Below are 18,007 nucleotides of genomic sequence, written 5' to 3'. Positions count from 1 at the left end.
CATCTTAAGGTAGGGACTTAGGAATGACTCATAAGTTTCAGGAGTTTAGCTTCTTCAAACCTATTCTCAATTATGTTGAAATCACTACAAAACACATCCGAAACTTGATTGATCCAAGACCTTCTTTGTTATCATCAATCTTCCCCCCTTTTTCCCCTGAGGATTCACTTTTATACTATGGAGACTCAACCTAAACTTTTTTTCAATTTTCCTTGATGATTTTTATTCTTTTCTTCTGATAACAATATATATATTTTCATACTTAAAGCCAATAACTCTTTATTTCCCCTTTAATTAAACTTTGCAAAGAGACATGAATTTTTTTTCTAAATTAAAAACTGCAATGTCAACAATTGTAACTGTTGCATTTTGTTTTTTTCAACTTTTTATTTTATATTAGAGTATAGTTAATTAAAAATGCTGTGATAGTTTCAGGTGTACAGCAAAGTGATTCACTTATACATACATTATACATATATCTATTCTTTATCAAATTATTTTCCCATTTAGGTTGTTACATAATATTGAGCAGAGTCTCCTGTGTTATACAGTAAGTCCTTGTTGGTTATCCATTTTAAATATAGCAGTGGGTACATGTCAAATTCACACTTCCTAACTATCCCTCCCTTCCACCCTTCCGGAATAGTATGGGATCTTCAGCTTTGCAAACATTATCAGTGGTTTATTATGCTCCAAGTGATGAAAGAACAATCAATGAGACTCAGTGTTGCCATTCATACTATTTGACAACAATATGTATTAGAATGATTAAGCTTAGTGAACATTAAAATTTTTTATACATCTTTATTGGAGTATAATTGCTTCATAATGCTGTGTTAGTTTCTGTTGTACAAAAAAATGAATCAGCAATATAAATACATATATTCCCCATATCCCCTCTCTCTCGAGCCTCCCTCCACCTTCCCTATCCCACCCCTCTAGGTCATCGCAAAGCACCAAGCCGATCTCCCTGTGCTATGCGGTTGCTTCCCACTAGCTATCTATTTCACATTTGGTAGCGTATATATGTCAATGTTAATCTCTCACTTCGTTCCAGATTACCCTTCCCCCTCCTCATGTCCCCAAGTCCATTCTCTACGTCTGCATCTTTGTTCCTGTACTGCCCCTAGGTTCATCACAACCTTTTTTTTTTTTTTTTTAGATTCCATATATATGTGTTAGCATACAGTATTTTTCTCTTTCTGACATACTTCACTCTGTATGACAGACTCTAGGTCCATCCACCTCACTACAAATAACTCAGTTCTGTTCCTTTTCATGGATAAGTAATATTCTATTGCACATATGTGCCACATGTTCTTTATCCAGTCATCTGTTGATGGACATTTAAGTTGTTTCCATGTCCTGGTTATTGTAAATAGTGCTTCAGTGAACATTGTGGTACATGTCTCTTTTTGAATCATGGTTTTCTCAGGGTATATGCCCAGTAGTGGAAAAGAAAAATGAGACAACAATAAATGCTGGAGAGGATGTGGTAACTGTTGCATTTTGCATATCAGAAATGGATATGTGCTTCTTCCTAAAACAAACATTGATTACTGAAAGCAAAATGTTGCTGAAATTGAGTGTGGTTGAAGAAAAAAGTAGGCCCCGATTTTTTTCCCAAATAAGGGCAATTCATTTTCATTTAGCCTTTTTAAAAATGTGCTTGCAAAATGGTAATGAAATGAGAGATTGAAGCAATTATCCACATCATTCAGGTCAAATAGACTCTCATTAAATAAGTGCAGTTGGTATGAGTAGAAATGGTAGCTTGAAGGCTATGTCCCTCACATATTACACTATGAAAATAGATTGCTTCTTCAGTGCATTTATTTTAAAACAGTCTACATCTCATCTAATAAGTGAGTTTATTTGAAATGTTACATGGTAGTTTACAGTCTTAAATTACACTTCCTTAGCCATTTAACATAATTAAAATCTATTTACACTCATCAAATTCACAAAATTGTAGTAAAATAGGTCCTTAATGTAAATGTTTTATTTGAGGGCCTGACATCCTGGATGGACATCCTGCAGCCTCCTACACCCCTCCTCAGGAATAGGTCAGGAAGAATGACCCACAGGCACCAATGGATGTGAAATAAGTTTTTTACTCACAGAGTAAATAGCAAAATGATTCCCCAAAAAGAACCCACCTTTTTTTTTTGTTTGTTTGAATAAAACAAAAGTTGGGGGTCGAGCAGTTGGCTCTGGCTTTTATTGTGGTTAGATGTTGGAGCCAAGGTGAAGCTTTTCTGGGCCTGAGTTTGAATGATCTGAATTTCCCAAAGGTACCAATGGAGGGAGCTCAGGGGCTTGCAGTAAACTGGCTTATCCAGGTGTGGGGCAAAAGGGAACGGAGAGGGGTGGATCTTGAAAGCTGCCAGCAGTCAAGCATCAAAAACTATGTCAGAATTTTTATTATAGACAGGACAGCATTCAGCTGCGGGAGGTTTCTGGAGTACATAGTGATAAATTTATAAATTATATTGAATTATACGAATTCAAATGTTTTTATAATGTTCATACATTTATCTGTACATTCCTAATTTTGGAAATGATTCTAGTAAAATAATTATAGACATTCACAAATATTTTCATATAAGGGTTTATTTTAATATTGTAAGATTGTATGACAAATGAACACAGATTCAGATATCTCAAACGCAGCAATAATTAAATTAACAATTTTGTATTCTACAATTATTTATTTTATATAGTTAATAACTTTTATACCAGCAGATATTTAATAATGGATATTTTATAGAGGTACTTTTACCCAAGGCAATAATCAGATTATAATCATGAATGATATGAGGATTATACACCTTATATACAATATGATACTCTGTGCATGTGAATATATGCATGTGCATCGTTTTAGAAGGAAATATACTACATTACTAGGGGTTACTCTAATTGGTTAGATCATAGATTTTATATATATATATATATATATATATATATATATGAATGATACTATTTTACTTCATTTACTAAATTAATGAATTATAAATGTTTCTACATAAATAGTAAAAAGGAAACAGTAGTCATTTTTTCTGCTGAACGTGTATCACAGAATGCCTTTTGGTTTTCTTGTATAATTGGAAAAAAGTTTACAGTAACTCTAAGGACACCTGTTATTTAGAAATATACGTGTATATTAAAAATCTTACTTTACTGTGAAACCAAACTATATTAGCTATTTTATTATAGGTGGAATTTGACATTCATATTAATATTGGTAATCTAGAAATTTTATAGGAAGATTATATTAAGCCTCTATGTTTCTAAGTAGGAATTCTATACTGGACAGAGAAACTGCTGGGCATGTGAAATAACAATTAGAGGCTCTGCAGGACACTTTTTTCCTATATAAATTGGAGAATTTAGTCAACTTAATAAAAATGAAAGAACTATCAAAAAGTAAAATACATAGTTTTATGTGTTTCCCGAATGTTCAATTTCTAATTACCATGAATCCTGGCATCCAACTACTGTTTTTTTGCTTTATTATTTTGCTCAGAGCTTGTGCTCTCTATGGAGAGTGACTCTGGATACATGGGCGGGATTTCTTTCTCCTTTCCTTCCTTCTTCCCACCTTCCCTCTCTCCTTCCCTTCCTTCCTTCTTTCCTTCCTTTTTCCTTCCTTCCTTCTTTCCTTCCCTCCCTCCTTCCTTCTTTCCTTCTTTCCCTCCCTCCTTCCTTCCTTCCTTCCTTCCTTCCTTCCTTCCTTCCTTCCTTCTTTCCTTCCTTCCTTCCTTCCATCTCTCTCTCTCTCGTTCTCCCCCTTTTTCATATGTTATATTACTGTGCAGAAAAGATCTAAAATGGTTGCAATCACTTTCATAAACACATAGTATACAAATTATAATTATAATGACATCATTCATCATTTGGCAACATAGAATAATGGAAAAATGAGCATTTCACAGATTTTTGAGATGTACACTATTTTATGAAGTGTGTGACCCCAGATAACTTTTGGATCTCAATTTCCTCGTGTAGAAGATGAGAGCTACCATACCTTTAGAAGGTTTATTTATCACCTATTTGTTTGGAAGTTTCTTAACAATGTTTAGAACACATTAGACATTTAAGTTATAATGCAACAGACTTTTTTTTCATTCATTCAACAAATATTTACTGAGAACTTAGCATATGCCAGGTTCTCTTCTGGTTCTTAGGAATGCAGCAGTGAAGAATATAGACGATGCCCGTGGACTTTATACATTATAGGGATGCATCAATATGTTGTAGGCAGTTATCTCAGTAAAATAGAATATTATCTTAGACGTTTAGAGAGTATTTCCTATGTTTAACTGGACCTCACTGATGTAATAAATTTAAGCTACTTTTGAAAACATATACAAAATTATTCTACCTATGTGCTTGAAATAACTGATAATGACCTCTCCACAGCTATATAAAAAAAACGTTTTATATTACCTGATTACCAGTATTCACCTATTAATCAGAATTAAACGTACAGTGTGGCCTGAGAGATTTCTCAAAGAAAACATGCTGGGCAAAGTCCAGTAGGTTTCATTAAATTAAATACAATGGTGGGTTTTATAGCTGGATTTCTCAAGATGTTCCTCCAAGAGCTAATGATGCATTGCTAAAGTGTGTGTCAATTAAAATAAATCTCAAAAGGCCCCAATAGTGGGAGCACATAACTATCTCATTCATTCAATAGAGCGATTGCAAACCTGCAGTTTGAATTCTACCCTCATGACCTATTCACCTCTTGAAGGCTCCAGTTCCAAATCCCATCACACTGGGAAATAGTTTTCAGTATACAAATTTTGGGGTGACAAATGTTCAGTCTGTAGAAAATCCCTTCTCCATGTGTAAATATATAATTTAGCATAAGTAAAGGGATCATTTAGTTTTGTCTCCTTCAAAAACCTCCTTTAATATTATTTCTTCAAATGTATATACGGATACATTTGGTTATTATATTTTCTGACAAATATCTATGTAATCAAAATCAACCATTTGAATGTGTACTCAGGTGAGTTGGAATAGGGTTGATAATACTTCTGGAAATCTGAGAGAGTGTCTGAACCCTGTATTGCCAGACAAGGCAGCTTTGTTAGTACTAATGATAGAGTTAAAAATACAAGGCTTAGTCGTCATGGAGTTTACACTTCTGTGGGGAATACAGAAAATAAGAAAAAAAGAAAGAAATGACGTAATTTTAGATAAGTGCTAAAACAATGAAAGAGAAAAAGAGGACTGAGGATAAATGAATATGGGTAAGGGTTATTTTAGATAAGATGGATCAGAAAATTCTTCACTGAAGACAATATTTGAAGAGGTATGTGTTGAGTATTTAATATTACACATTATTAGTTTTATCCTGAATGTGTGCAGAGGTAGTCTGAATCAAATTTCTTACTAATTACCTTGCAGTAAAATAATAAGTGTGTATACCCTAACCTCTTTGCCTCAGGGCTTTCCCTTCAGACCATGTAACATAAGGAAAACCACCAGCCAGAGAGGTTGGAAGCTGGATTTTGAGTAGTGGTACCTCACACATAAGAGAAGCGAGAAAAAATGATTTCCTCTGCTTGTAAAGTAGAAAGAGGAAACTATCCCTCTCCCTTCCTGAAAAGATTTCTTCCTTACCTCAAACCCTGTTTAGGTAAATAAAATCTCTCCAGGAGCCAGATAGCTCTGTAAGTCTTGACTTTTACAACCTAGAGATGTCTTCCAGTTCTAGGGCGTCTCCCTTCCTGACACGTAAGAACCCAGACAGATAGCATACAAGTCTCCCAGGCATGTGTAGCTTCACCTGGAGACCTAGTCCAGGCTGCAACCACTTGGTCCTCTCAGAGATAAGATATGTTTTATTATCCACTTGGATGAAAGCAAGTAACTAGACAAATCACTACAGATATAACTATCATGCTATAAGAAGAGTCTTAGGGAACCACAGCTTGTTATAGGAGCACTTAGAAATCCAGAGAAGTTCTATGTCTCCACAAGACATAAATATGTATCATGTGGCAAGTTTGGGGATTGGGGCAGGGAGATGCTTGAGGTATTCTTTACTGACCATCTTTACTTTTTCTCAATTGAATATCACAAAATTAAAAGCTAATCTGACTATTTCTTGACCATCTTTTTCACAAAATAATACGTTTTGAAACAAAAATCAATACTGGAAAAGCTATGCCTAAAACATTTCTCTACTGCTAAATATTGGTATAAGGACTTAAAGGTTTTCAAAAAGTAAAGTGATATAATGTTTTAGGTGGACAGTTTGTTAAACAAACATATTTGTGTATAATTTGGGAGGAGATGTAACTATTTTTCAAATGACTCAAACCAAATTCTGGGATGGATGGCAGATACACTGAGCTCAACCCAGCAAGGCAGGGACAATAGAGTTGAAAAGGGTAAAAACATCAAAGCCTGGAGCCCATTATCTGAAATTATTCCTGGAAAATATTACACAGTGTTGTTAATCAAAAAGCCTCAATCTAAAGATGATTGAAAGGAGCTTAGAGCAAACTCATTATTTCAGCAGATGTTTCTTGAGCAGCTCTGATGCTCAGGTCCTGTAGGTGAGTTATGACGTAAGGGAATAGTTATAAGAACTGAGATCCAGATCCATGAATGCCTGATTTTTTAAGTGTATGCTTTACTTGATGCTGCCGTAGAAAAAAAAGATCTGAAAGATCTCAACCATCTTTTCTGTCACCCAGGGAAAACCCAGGCAGTTCTGTCCAAAGTGGAGGAAGTGCAGAGGGAGGGAAGAATCAGTGACAGCCCAGCCTGGATGTTCTGGTGGAGAGGACTAGGCAATAAGTCAAATCTCTAGGGAAAAATGACAAGATTTCAAGAAATTAAAAAAAAAAAAACTATCTAAAATCCCCAGCTTATTTTTTGAATAGCCTCAGACATGCCTATTTGGATTTTATTCACTAAACTCAACCCACTTGAAATGCCCTTTATATCTTCACTGCTTTATCTATCATTCCCTCTTCCTGAAAGCCCAGCTCAGTATTATAAAACCTTCAAGTTACTGCAGTGTCCTGTGAATGGCCACCTCACTACTACACTATTTCCACCGCATATGTATGTGAGTGTGGAGCTTTCTGAACTTCCTACTGAAATCTTGTCTCACTCTTTATTTTTGTTAATACTTCATTTTGTCTTCCAACTTTAAAACATCCTCTTTGAGGTGAAAGGTATCATGTATGTATTGATGTTCTCATTCACATCTAGCACAGTAGGTGGACTTGTATAATTTCAAGGCTAGCTATGAGGATTAAAAAAGAAATCCTAATGCCTTTTCTTCCCAAGCCTTTGAATTATGGATATGAGAAAAAAAGAAGCCCCCATGCCCCATCTGTGTTTGAGTTTTTAAGGAAGGCATTTAGTCTTAGGGCTGGTAATGAGTAGGCAGATTGAAAAGGGGAACAAGAGTCTGAACTTGTAAAGGGGACATTCTGCAATATACAACCCATTCATTTCTTTGACAAAGGAGATAATTTTGGATGAATAAAAATTACAGATTAAAAAAAAGAGATGAAGGAAAAGCATGACATAGATCATAAAATCCTGATGCAAAGAATGAGGAATTTACATGTTAGAGGAGAATCCAGTTTTATCCAGTACAATATGAACCTCCCAGGGACACAGCTTTAAATAACAACATCTTACATTTTAGAATTTTACATTTTTTTAGACTTAATCTTACAATTCTAAATTTTAAGGAGTAAAACACTGAACAGCATATAATATAGCTGTCGGAAGCCATCCTGGAGCCATTGCACTATGACAAAGTCATGAGCAATGGAAGGCATACTGCACTTTTAAAAAATAAAAAAAGGGGAGATGTCAGAAGCCATCCTGGAGCCATTGCACCATGACAAAGTCATGAGCAACGTAAGGCGAAACTGCAAGGCAGCGCCGTGCCAGGAAGGTGGACTACAGCTCCGTTTTTATGTTTTATGATAATAAATTTACATACAGGGACAATTTTGGGGGGACGTTGCTCCACGTGAAAGAAAAATTCCTCTAGGACTCCCCCTCCTGAAACTACCACAGAATAGGAAGTACCCACTAAAGCCCCGAGGAAATGGGTAAAGAATTAAGAGCCTGGAACTAAGGGGATGTTTTTATGAAAAACACCCTCTAGTATGGAGTTATGGCCATGGGCCGGAGTTCCTGATGACGACATAGGAAATTTATGGTTCTATTATAAAGGAAGATTAATTATAGAAAAACAAATGACTAGAGCAGAATTCGTTGCCAGGATAGGGAGAAAACACTGTCTCAGTTGAAGGAAACAACGAGAAAGAACATGCAGGTACATTGTAAATATTTTCATGGAACCATTGTAAAAGGTTGCCCATGCAAGAAGAGAAATAGGAACAAGTAGCTCCAACTTTTACACTTGAAATAATCATATAACTGCTTGGCTTGGTTACTAAGAAACAACCTGTGATTAATGGGATCTTGGGGAAATATTTTATTAGGACATCTAAAAACTAGGGGATATTTGTTTAAAAAAATCTTTATAGAACATTTTGAGGTTTGATTGTGCTAAGATTGTTTGGTCACGTACCTGGTAATGTAATCAACTACAATATATAAACCTGTGATTGTAAACAATAGAAGAAGAATCAAGAATAAAGACATGAGAGAAAGAAACATGCAATGCTGATACTTTAAGAAGTGTAATAGAATTATTTCCTTCGCTGACGTTATCCATCCCTCGGGTATCCCTAGAGTCGCTGGAGCTGGACTCTGGCATATAGCTATGAATAAGAATTTAAGGATCATCATGGATTTATGTATAAATTTTGATGGAAACCACCAAAAAAGATAATATACCCAAAAACGTCACAGAAAAAGGATGAATTCGAGAAGAGCTAATATTGCGTGATGTATGCTTTCTCTCTCAAAGTAAAAACAATGTATTATTAAGTGTTAAGCTTTCTTCAGGAAAGATATGATATATATTTTTTTCTACCATGCCAAATGAATCTTTCCATAGTCCTTAATAAAAATAAAAAAAAATAATAAAGCTAAAGACTAATATAGCTTATATTAGTCTATCTTTTTTAATTTGCATGTCCTTTCCTTGAGCTAGATATTGTTAAATTTCTATCAGAGCAGATAAAAATATTATATAAAAAATTAAGGGTTTTGAGCAATCTTTCAATTAATGATTGCTATGCCATTTTTATTGTAATAAATACATTTAAAATTTATTTTTAAAACTGAAATAATTTGCTTATGAACACAAGTGTAAGCAATTTCTTTGTCTATTTTGACATAGTATCTATAAGTAAAATGTAAAGTTCTTAAAAACACTGTGAGCCATGCCTCCATGTCTGTGAAAACGGGACATCAGGGAATTTCACCATGTGTGGAAACAAATAAAAGACTGATTTAAGTGTTAAAAAAAAATCTGAAGCCAAAATGATACCCAAGTATTCTTCCTTTAACTGCATTTTTTCCCAAGCTTACATTAAATGAGTTTCCAATAGAATCTAAAGAATAGCAAAGAAAATCTGCAGTTTATCTGCTCCTAAGTATTTTTTAAGGAAAAAAAGTCACAAAATTCACCCTCACTCTAAAATTATCGACAAATCATATGCTGAAATTCTCTTAATTTCATCAGTATTTGTCTTATCATTTCAAGATATTTACATTGGAAAAGATTGTAAATTAGATACATCCCAAGGATATATTTTGGATTCACACCTATAACAAATAATCACTCTGACAACCAACATTTATTGAATCAAAGCTGAAATATAAACTACTATGGTCTGAATGTTTGTGTCCTTCAAAATTCCTATATTGAAATTCTAATGCCTGATGTAATGGAATTAGTAAGTGAGAACTTTGGGAAGTTCTTAAGTCATGAGTGTGGAGCCCTCATGTATGGAATTAGTACCTTATAAAAGAGACTACAGTATAATGGACATATATACACTACCAAACGTAAGGTAGATAGATAGTGGGAAGCAGCCGCAGAGCACAGGGAGATCAGCTCGGTGCTTTGTGACTGCCTAGAGGGGTGGGATGGGGAGGGTGGGAGGGAGGGAGATGCATGAGGGAAGGGATGTGGGAACAGATGTATATGTATGACTGATTCACTTTGTTATAAAGCAGAAACTAATAAAAATAAATAAATAAATAAATAAAACAGACAAATCCCTAAACCCATGCACTCTGAAGGACACAGAGAAGGTGCCAGTTGCAAACCAAGAATATCCATGCTGGGGCCTTAATCTTGAACTTCCAGTGTCTAGAACTGTGAGAAATAGATTTCTTTGTTTATGAGCCACCCAGTCTATTGTATTTTGTTATAGCAGCCCAATCTGACTAAGACACAAACACAGATAGTCCTTCTAAGCACTAAACTAGACCGACTTACATTAAATATATAACAGTTCAAGCCCCATTTAGAACTAATTCTATGCTAGCAGTTCTTTCTTTTTCCTTCTCCACTCTAGTACCCCCAAGGATAAATGTTATTCTGAATATGAATTATCTATTAAGCATTATTCTTCTCTTTTTCGAACTTTTGACACTCATGTATGTGCTCCTAAAAGAAATGTATATGTATATATGTACATAAAATATATGTGTGTATATATATATATATATATATATATGTTGTTTGTTTATGAACTTTATATAAATGAACTTTATATAAATGTGTAAGAGTTCTTGAGTGAAATACTAAGGAGAAACATTTCTGGATTGTAGGATATTGACATGTTTAAGTTTACCATTAATAGCAATTCAGTAATTCAGTGTTCATAAAGACTCTACAGAACATTGCTACCACAATTAATCAGAAGAGACCATATATACATTTGTATATATATACATATATATGTATATATATATATGACTTCTGTGGTTGTCCAGAGGCCCAAGGGTGTCTATATTTTGTATACTCATGTTCAGTTTATGGCACAACAGAGGACAGAAACACAATGTTAATAAGATCAGTTTCAGCACCTTTAGATCACTATAATACTGGAAATGGGTTTTTTCCTATGTCTAAGTGTGGAAGTACCCCCCCCCCATCAACAGTTGTAATAGAAAAACTAATTTATTCTAAAAATTATATTTAGCATTACATTTAAAGTACATAAACTATTGCTGATATTATAACTAAAAGACACCAGAAGTAATCAATTCCTAAAATATGGTACATGAAAACTACTTACTATGAACTCTATTTTTTTCCATTTATCAATATCTTGTCCTTTCTTAGACAGAAGCAGCTGACACTAATGTTTCCCCAGGGGTAGACAAGCAGAACACTATCTGAGGCCAAATGAAAAGTAAATGTACTTATCCAAGTGGAAAATATGGCAAATGCATGTGTTATTCATGACACTGATTAGTTCTTGAATCAACAAGCATGATAAAATGTTTTCAAAGTATACATCTACAAAGATCAGCATACACACATAAATCCGAAAGGAAGTCTTGCAAGATTGAACCGGATAATTCAATAAAAAAGGTGTATTATCTGAAATATCTATGAATAAAGGGTACAAGAACTAGAGTTGTTTTGTTTTCTTGTGTGTCATGAATCATTTTCTTTGAGTGAATAAACCAAATATACAGTCAATGAAGAAATCCTTTTTTAAGTATTCAGATTTTTTTTGAATTTTATTCTCATAAAAAGTATTCAGTAACATATCCATATGAGGAAACTGATCCTTAGAGAATCAAAGAAATTTGATCAAATTACCCAAAGGAAAGTATAGTACTGAAACTCATGATCATTGCTGTCACAATACAAAATTTGTATTCGTCTCACTAAAGTAGGTTACCTTCGAATTCATTGAAATGCAAGATTTGCAGTCGATTACTTAAATTTCATTATAAAACATAGTACTCTCAAATTGAATTACGTTTCATGAAGTATTGCAAATAATTCCTTCTTGTGGTACTTTAATTTTCCTAGCATATCTTCAGTCTAAAGAGTACTAGCATAAGATTTAGCATTGTTATGTTACATATTTAAATTTACCTATTTAATCTGATATATTTAATCCGACTTTTATTTAAATACTTAACTGGAATTATTTTGGTTAACATTTTTTATCAGCCAGAGAGGAGTTGGATTCCTACATACTGAGTTCATGCACTCACAAAATGATTATGTTCATATTCAGAGTGACTGTTAGTCATTTGTCTTCAAAAATTATTTTTACAATGAAAATAACCTTAAAATGTCTAAAACTGAGGGCTTGAAAAAATTTAGTTGTTTGTTATTCCGTACAGAATGTGTAGACTTTAAATTAAATTTGAGAAGATTAATCAATACATAAGATATTTATGTTTAATATAAATTTGACATCAACAGAAGTGAGACTAGAGAGAACATAGGGAGAATGGATAAATAGGTGAGAAAATATCCAAAGGGGTATCTCTACTTAAGATTTTTTATGTTTTTCTTTATACATTCCTTCAATTTCAAAATCTCACATAAACATGAATTCAATTTATGTAAAAATATTTAAATCTTTACCACTTTTACCTCTATAATGAGTAATAATAAATCCATTTTTACACACACACACACATATAAACACACAAAGATATGGAAAAAGCTAAAATCCTCTTCACAAAGCACATGGCATTTCTTGATTGGACAGCTGTGTATTTTTTATGGGAAGGTCCATATTTCCAAGGGGAGAGGTGATAGCTGTCACTTTAGCAATAGGCTCAGAGTGGGAAAAAATATTCACAATCAATGATTAGTTATTCAGTGGGTGACCTAAGTACATGCAGAAAGGTCAAATTATGTTTAAATTGATATCTGATATTTTTTGTGAAAATATCACTTAATAGAAAGGTTGAGTTTTCTGACAATTATTTTAGAGTTAGTATATATTTTATATGACACATAGCTAAGGAAGACACTTATGTTTTCAATGAAAGCATCTGTAAAAGTTGGATTTCAGTCCTGTTCCCATTACCTGTTCTACTGGGGGCATACAGTGAAGGGAAAGAAAAACCCAGCAAAAGTAGAGTGTTACTTAGGAAAATGACAACACAAAGGAGGAAGAGAAGTGAGGCTGTATGGCCAGCAAAGGTGTGAGTTGGGAAGCCACTTCTGGGTTGATGTGTTTGATTCAAAAGAAGTAACTGGAAATTCTGAGAATGCTGGTTCATGATTTATCTTCTCAGAGCAGCACAGAAGGTAGTGTTTCCTCTAGGTCTCATCTGCCAGAACAGATGCTTCTCTATGAACAGTTGTTTTATATACATTCCTTTTATATAACATCAGAGTCAGTTTACTTCTTCAAGTCATCATGAGCATCATTCTTCTTCATTATAAATGACAGGGAAAACTAATATATGACTTGAAGACTACTTAGCAAGATGGGAAAATCAAATGTGGGCCTCTAAAGCCTTCTAGGTTTGTAGCAGGATTGTACTTTTCTGCAACAGCAGTCTCATTTCATTCAGTCCTGAGGGAAAAATCTTGCCATATTTTCCAGCATAATTTGTATACTTCTCTGCTGTCAAAGAGAACTAACCCCTAATAAAATTTTCCATTTCAGTGGAATAACAAGTTAAATATTTCCCAGTTGTACCTAAAATTTGACATTGCTAGAAAGTTTATATTCTAAGACAAAAGAAGTCACAATTCATTGGCATTAGTCTATAATAAAAATGTAATGCACTGGGATATCATCTTGGAAGGTGGAGAGTTATTTCATATATTTAGAACTCTTCCTTTTTTTTTTTTTTTTGCAGTACGCCGGCCTCTCACTCTTATGGCCTCTCCCGTTGCGGAGCACAGGCTCTGGACGCGTAGGCTCAGCGGCCATGGCTCACGGGCCTAGCCACTGCGCGGCATGTGGGATCCTCCCGGACCAGGGCACAAACCCGCGTCCCCTGCTTCGGCAGGTGGACTCTCAACCACTGAGCCACCAGGGAAGCCCGATGCCCAGTTTTAAGTAATTCAAGTATTGGGGGATGTAATGGCCAATGGAATTTTGAATAAGCTTGGAAAATCCTTTTTTCAGTTTCTTCTTTAATGGATTAATCTCAGGCATTCCTTCAGGAACAGCCACTTAAAAATCTGCATGAATTTTATAATTCAAATTCTTCTGAATCAGATTAGCTCCTTCTGCAAATGCAGCTGCATTTTCTTCTGCTATTTTAATCTTTGATGCATCCCTTGTAAATATAGCAACTTTATTGATTTCTGAAACCAATGGATATGGAAAACAAAGAACACTGGCAAATGACTCCACTTTTGTTGTTTTCCTCATGTGCTGTATCCAGTGTCAAATCAAGATAAACACCTTGCTTTGGATTAATATAATCCAGAATTTGAACTTTCTTAAGTAAGTGAATAGCTTTATTAACCTTGTATATTTGCTGTGGGTACAAGTGTTTTAAATGCATACCCTCAGGATTTATTTTCATATAGTTGTATGACTTTTTTTTAACTCCTCTTTTCTTGTTTTCAATCTGATGCTTTTCCTTTGGCACCATTTTTATTTATTTATTTATTTTAAATTTTTGCAGGCTTTATAGCAGCAATGCAATATCTGTTGAGCATGTGAATGTTTACAGGACAAGAATAAAGATATAACTGATAAACCATCTTTGAAAAGACTATGGCTTTGATGATGTATCAAGGTTCTACTGAGGTGTCATAAGGATGCCATCATGTTGACCATTTTAAATTATGTTGACCTATAACCTTTTTATTTTCAAATTTGCCAAAGCAAAGATCACTTTATTATACATTCTAATTTTAACTTTTAGGGTTTTTTACTATTATTATGGGGATATTGCTATATGAACAACTCCAGGTTAAAAATAATTTATGTTCTTTTCTTTATATTGATGAAATAGAATGAGGATGTGGGTAATTTGATGAATTTTGCATAACTTGACCATTCCAATAATTTGTATCAGAAATGACACCATTTTTCTCAGTTCTCTATCCATCCTTAGAAGCACATCTTTAAGGAGATTTTGAGGCTAAAGAAAGTATGGCTAATATCAGTTACTCTGCTACTGTTCTCTCTATCAGCAACACTATGTAGACATCTGAACTCTACAAGATAACAGAAAAATAATTGGACTTCTTTCTCACATTACCATGGAATGGTGTTTTCTTTTATTTTACATGTTACACTTGCTACTGTAATTTTTCTTGAACTTCATAGTCTGTGAGTTTGATATGATACATTTTAATAAGCAAGGAATAGACTAGTGTTATGCAAAGAGGATGGTGAGAGTGGAGTGCACTAAAAGGGGACATAACATTTAATTGGATACTATGTATTATTGGAAAATAATCTGGTACCTGACCTGTTTAAAATTCAAATATATACATATTCAAATGTGTTGTTGTCTTTGGTGAAGCATGAAACCATACAGCTGATTCTTGGCGGGGGGGGGAATTATATATGTACACACACACACACACACACACACACACACACACACACACCCTCTCTTTAAAGGATTTATTGGTTTCATTCAATGTTAAAATTGAAGTTTCCTTCTTTTCTCCTAATTTTATTTGAGAAATGACCCCACAAATCCCTAAGTTAATATTTTCTACTCTTTTAACTTACAATGTATTTATAATGATCAGCTCACAGAAGGTCTTTCTCTTTGTTACCTCATGTGAACAATTAAATTCTTGGTTGTCCCAAATCCGTTTCACATTTTAACTTTTGCACATATATATTAAAAATCATCTTGCTTCCTATAAATATATTTTATTTTTTTGTTTCGCTTTTCTATGTTATATACCATTGTCTCCATTTAAGTGTAGAATTTAAATTCATTGTCCATACTAACACTGATTGTGGTCAAATAAGTGGAACTTCCCACCATAATAACAAGAAACCAATGAGCAAGAATTCTGTGTAGTATCTCTAAGCACAATTAACTGACTTAATAGCATACCAGGAATGCAAAATCATTTAAATTGTTAAAATAAGATCTGGTAATTTGTCTTTTCCCCATTAAGCTTACTGCATTTTGGTGTTTGATGATTAGAATGAGGGGAATACACACTGTAATGGTTAAGGCCACAAATAAACCTGCACTCCAGTCATTAATATCAAGCCACTGGTGACTAAGCATTCAGTACATATTATTACTGTCAGCTGAAAGGTAGAGAAGGTTCCCAGAGGTGCCTCTTTTTATGGCTTTCACAGCACTAGAAATGCCTTAACATATAAAACACCTTTTCTTCTAGACGGAAAAATCTCTTAAATCCACCTATCAGATTTCTAGTCTGCATGTCATTAAGCCTGTTTCTAATACTGTTTTAGAGGTTTTTGTGAAGTGTGTTGGCTTGAAAATTTAAGAAAAAAAAATCACTTTATCCAGGAGATTCGTTTACTTTCCTTGGTCCAGTTAAAGAATGTATGATTTCATAAACAGGTATTTTTTTTTAAATTCTAATCCAAGGGTTAGAATTCTCCTTTTATTTTATAAATAAGGGAACTCTCAATGAGAAAACTACATTCTCCATAGTAGAAGTGCCCCCCAAACAAAATAGATCATCCTCTATTATTCACTTTTCCTCGTTTAAAGCAAGGTTTCCCAACATTTATAGTCAACATCTTGGACGATAGAATTTTGTTGTTTTTGTTGTTGTGGAAGCTGTCCTGTGTACTGTAGAATGTTTAGCAGTAGCCCTGACCTCTACCCACTAGATACCGGTAGCACCTTCATACCCCAAGTGATGACAAGCAAGAATGGTTTCAGATATTCCCCATTGCCATTATTGTTGTATCTGTTAAAACTGCATCTTTGCTGTGCCAAATAGATTATCTTTACTTCTCAATTCACATACTTTCCTTTAGAACACTGATGTTCAAGGATTAGTTCTACTATGGTCTGAATGTTTGTCTCAAATTCACATATTGAAATACTAATGCCCAATGTAATGGCATTAGGAGGTGAAACCTTTGGAAAGTGATTAGGTCATGAGGACCCTGCCCTCATAAATGAGATTACAAAAGGCCTGAGGGAGCTCCCTAGACCTTTTTACCACATGAAAATACAACAAGAAATTTTCAACCTGGACAGGGACCCTCATCAGACCATGCTGGAATTCTACTCTTGGAATTCCAGTCTCCAGAACTGGGAGAAATAAATTTCTGCTGTTTATAAGATTCCCAGTCTGTGGTATTTTGTTATAGCAGCCTCGATGGAATAAGCCACATCCTTAACCCTGTAAATAATATTTAAGTATTCATGAGAGTTATCCCTTTGATTTTTTTGGTGTGTTACTTTTGGGGGGGTTGTGTTGTTTTCTTTGTTTACATTTTTTTACCTTAGTTTTCTTTTGGGGTTTGTGTAGAAGAAGTAGAGGAGAAAAAGGAATAAAAAGTGTAGATAATGGAAACCCAAGAAATTCTCAGTGGCAAACTCCACTCCATGTTTGATTCAATTGTCAAAATATTCATAGAGCCTAAAAGCAATTAGTTTGAATGACTAGAGCATTGTCAAAGGAGACAGTAAGTTTAAAAAACGTTAAACCTCTGAGCGTATTTTTTAAAATGCAGAAAAATAGTCCCATTAACTCTGCTTTGTTATGCATTAACTGCATAAGAAGAAAAATGGGTAAACCAAGTGTAGGCCCAGAGAAAGTGGTCTGGTTATAGAAATAAACCAGCAATTCTTGTCAATTCAATTTTCTATCTTCAAATTTATGCTGTTATATTTTAGTTAGCATCGCTTCCATACATTCAGCTGCCATTTATTTCTTACTGAAACAATTGAATGGCCTTGGGTATTTATTAGGGATTAGACAAGAAAATAGAACCTCTATTTGTTGTAGTATGAAAGGCTTTAATAGAGGAAAAGAGAGGGACACACAGTCATTAGTGGAGCAAGGATCCTACAGACAAAAAGATGTTTTTAGATTGTAACACTGAAGGGATGAACCTTAAAAATTCTACTAGATGGTGCTGGGAAACAGAAACGTCTGGGTATTTCCCACTGATGATCT

General features: G+C 34.2%; 1 pseudogene; it reads right to left on the bottom strand.

The window, feature by feature from the left end:
* Positions 1–14,702, bottom strand: part of LOC132490413 (large ribosomal subunit protein uL1m-like) — a 107,551-nt pseudogene extending 92,849 nt beyond the window's left edge.
* Positions 14,703–18,007: the final 3,305 nt, after the last annotated feature.

The sequence above is a fragment of the Mesoplodon densirostris genome, chromosome 5 (assembly GCF_025265405.1).
Source record: "Mesoplodon densirostris isolate mMesDen1 chromosome 5, mMesDen1 primary haplotype, whole genome shotgun sequence".
NCBI classification, from domain to species: domain Eukaryota; kingdom Metazoa; phylum Chordata; class Mammalia; order Artiodactyla; family Ziphiidae; genus Mesoplodon; species Mesoplodon densirostris.
The sequence above is the reverse complement of the archived record's forward strand: the minus strand, read 5'-3'. Positions and strand labels throughout refer to the sequence as shown.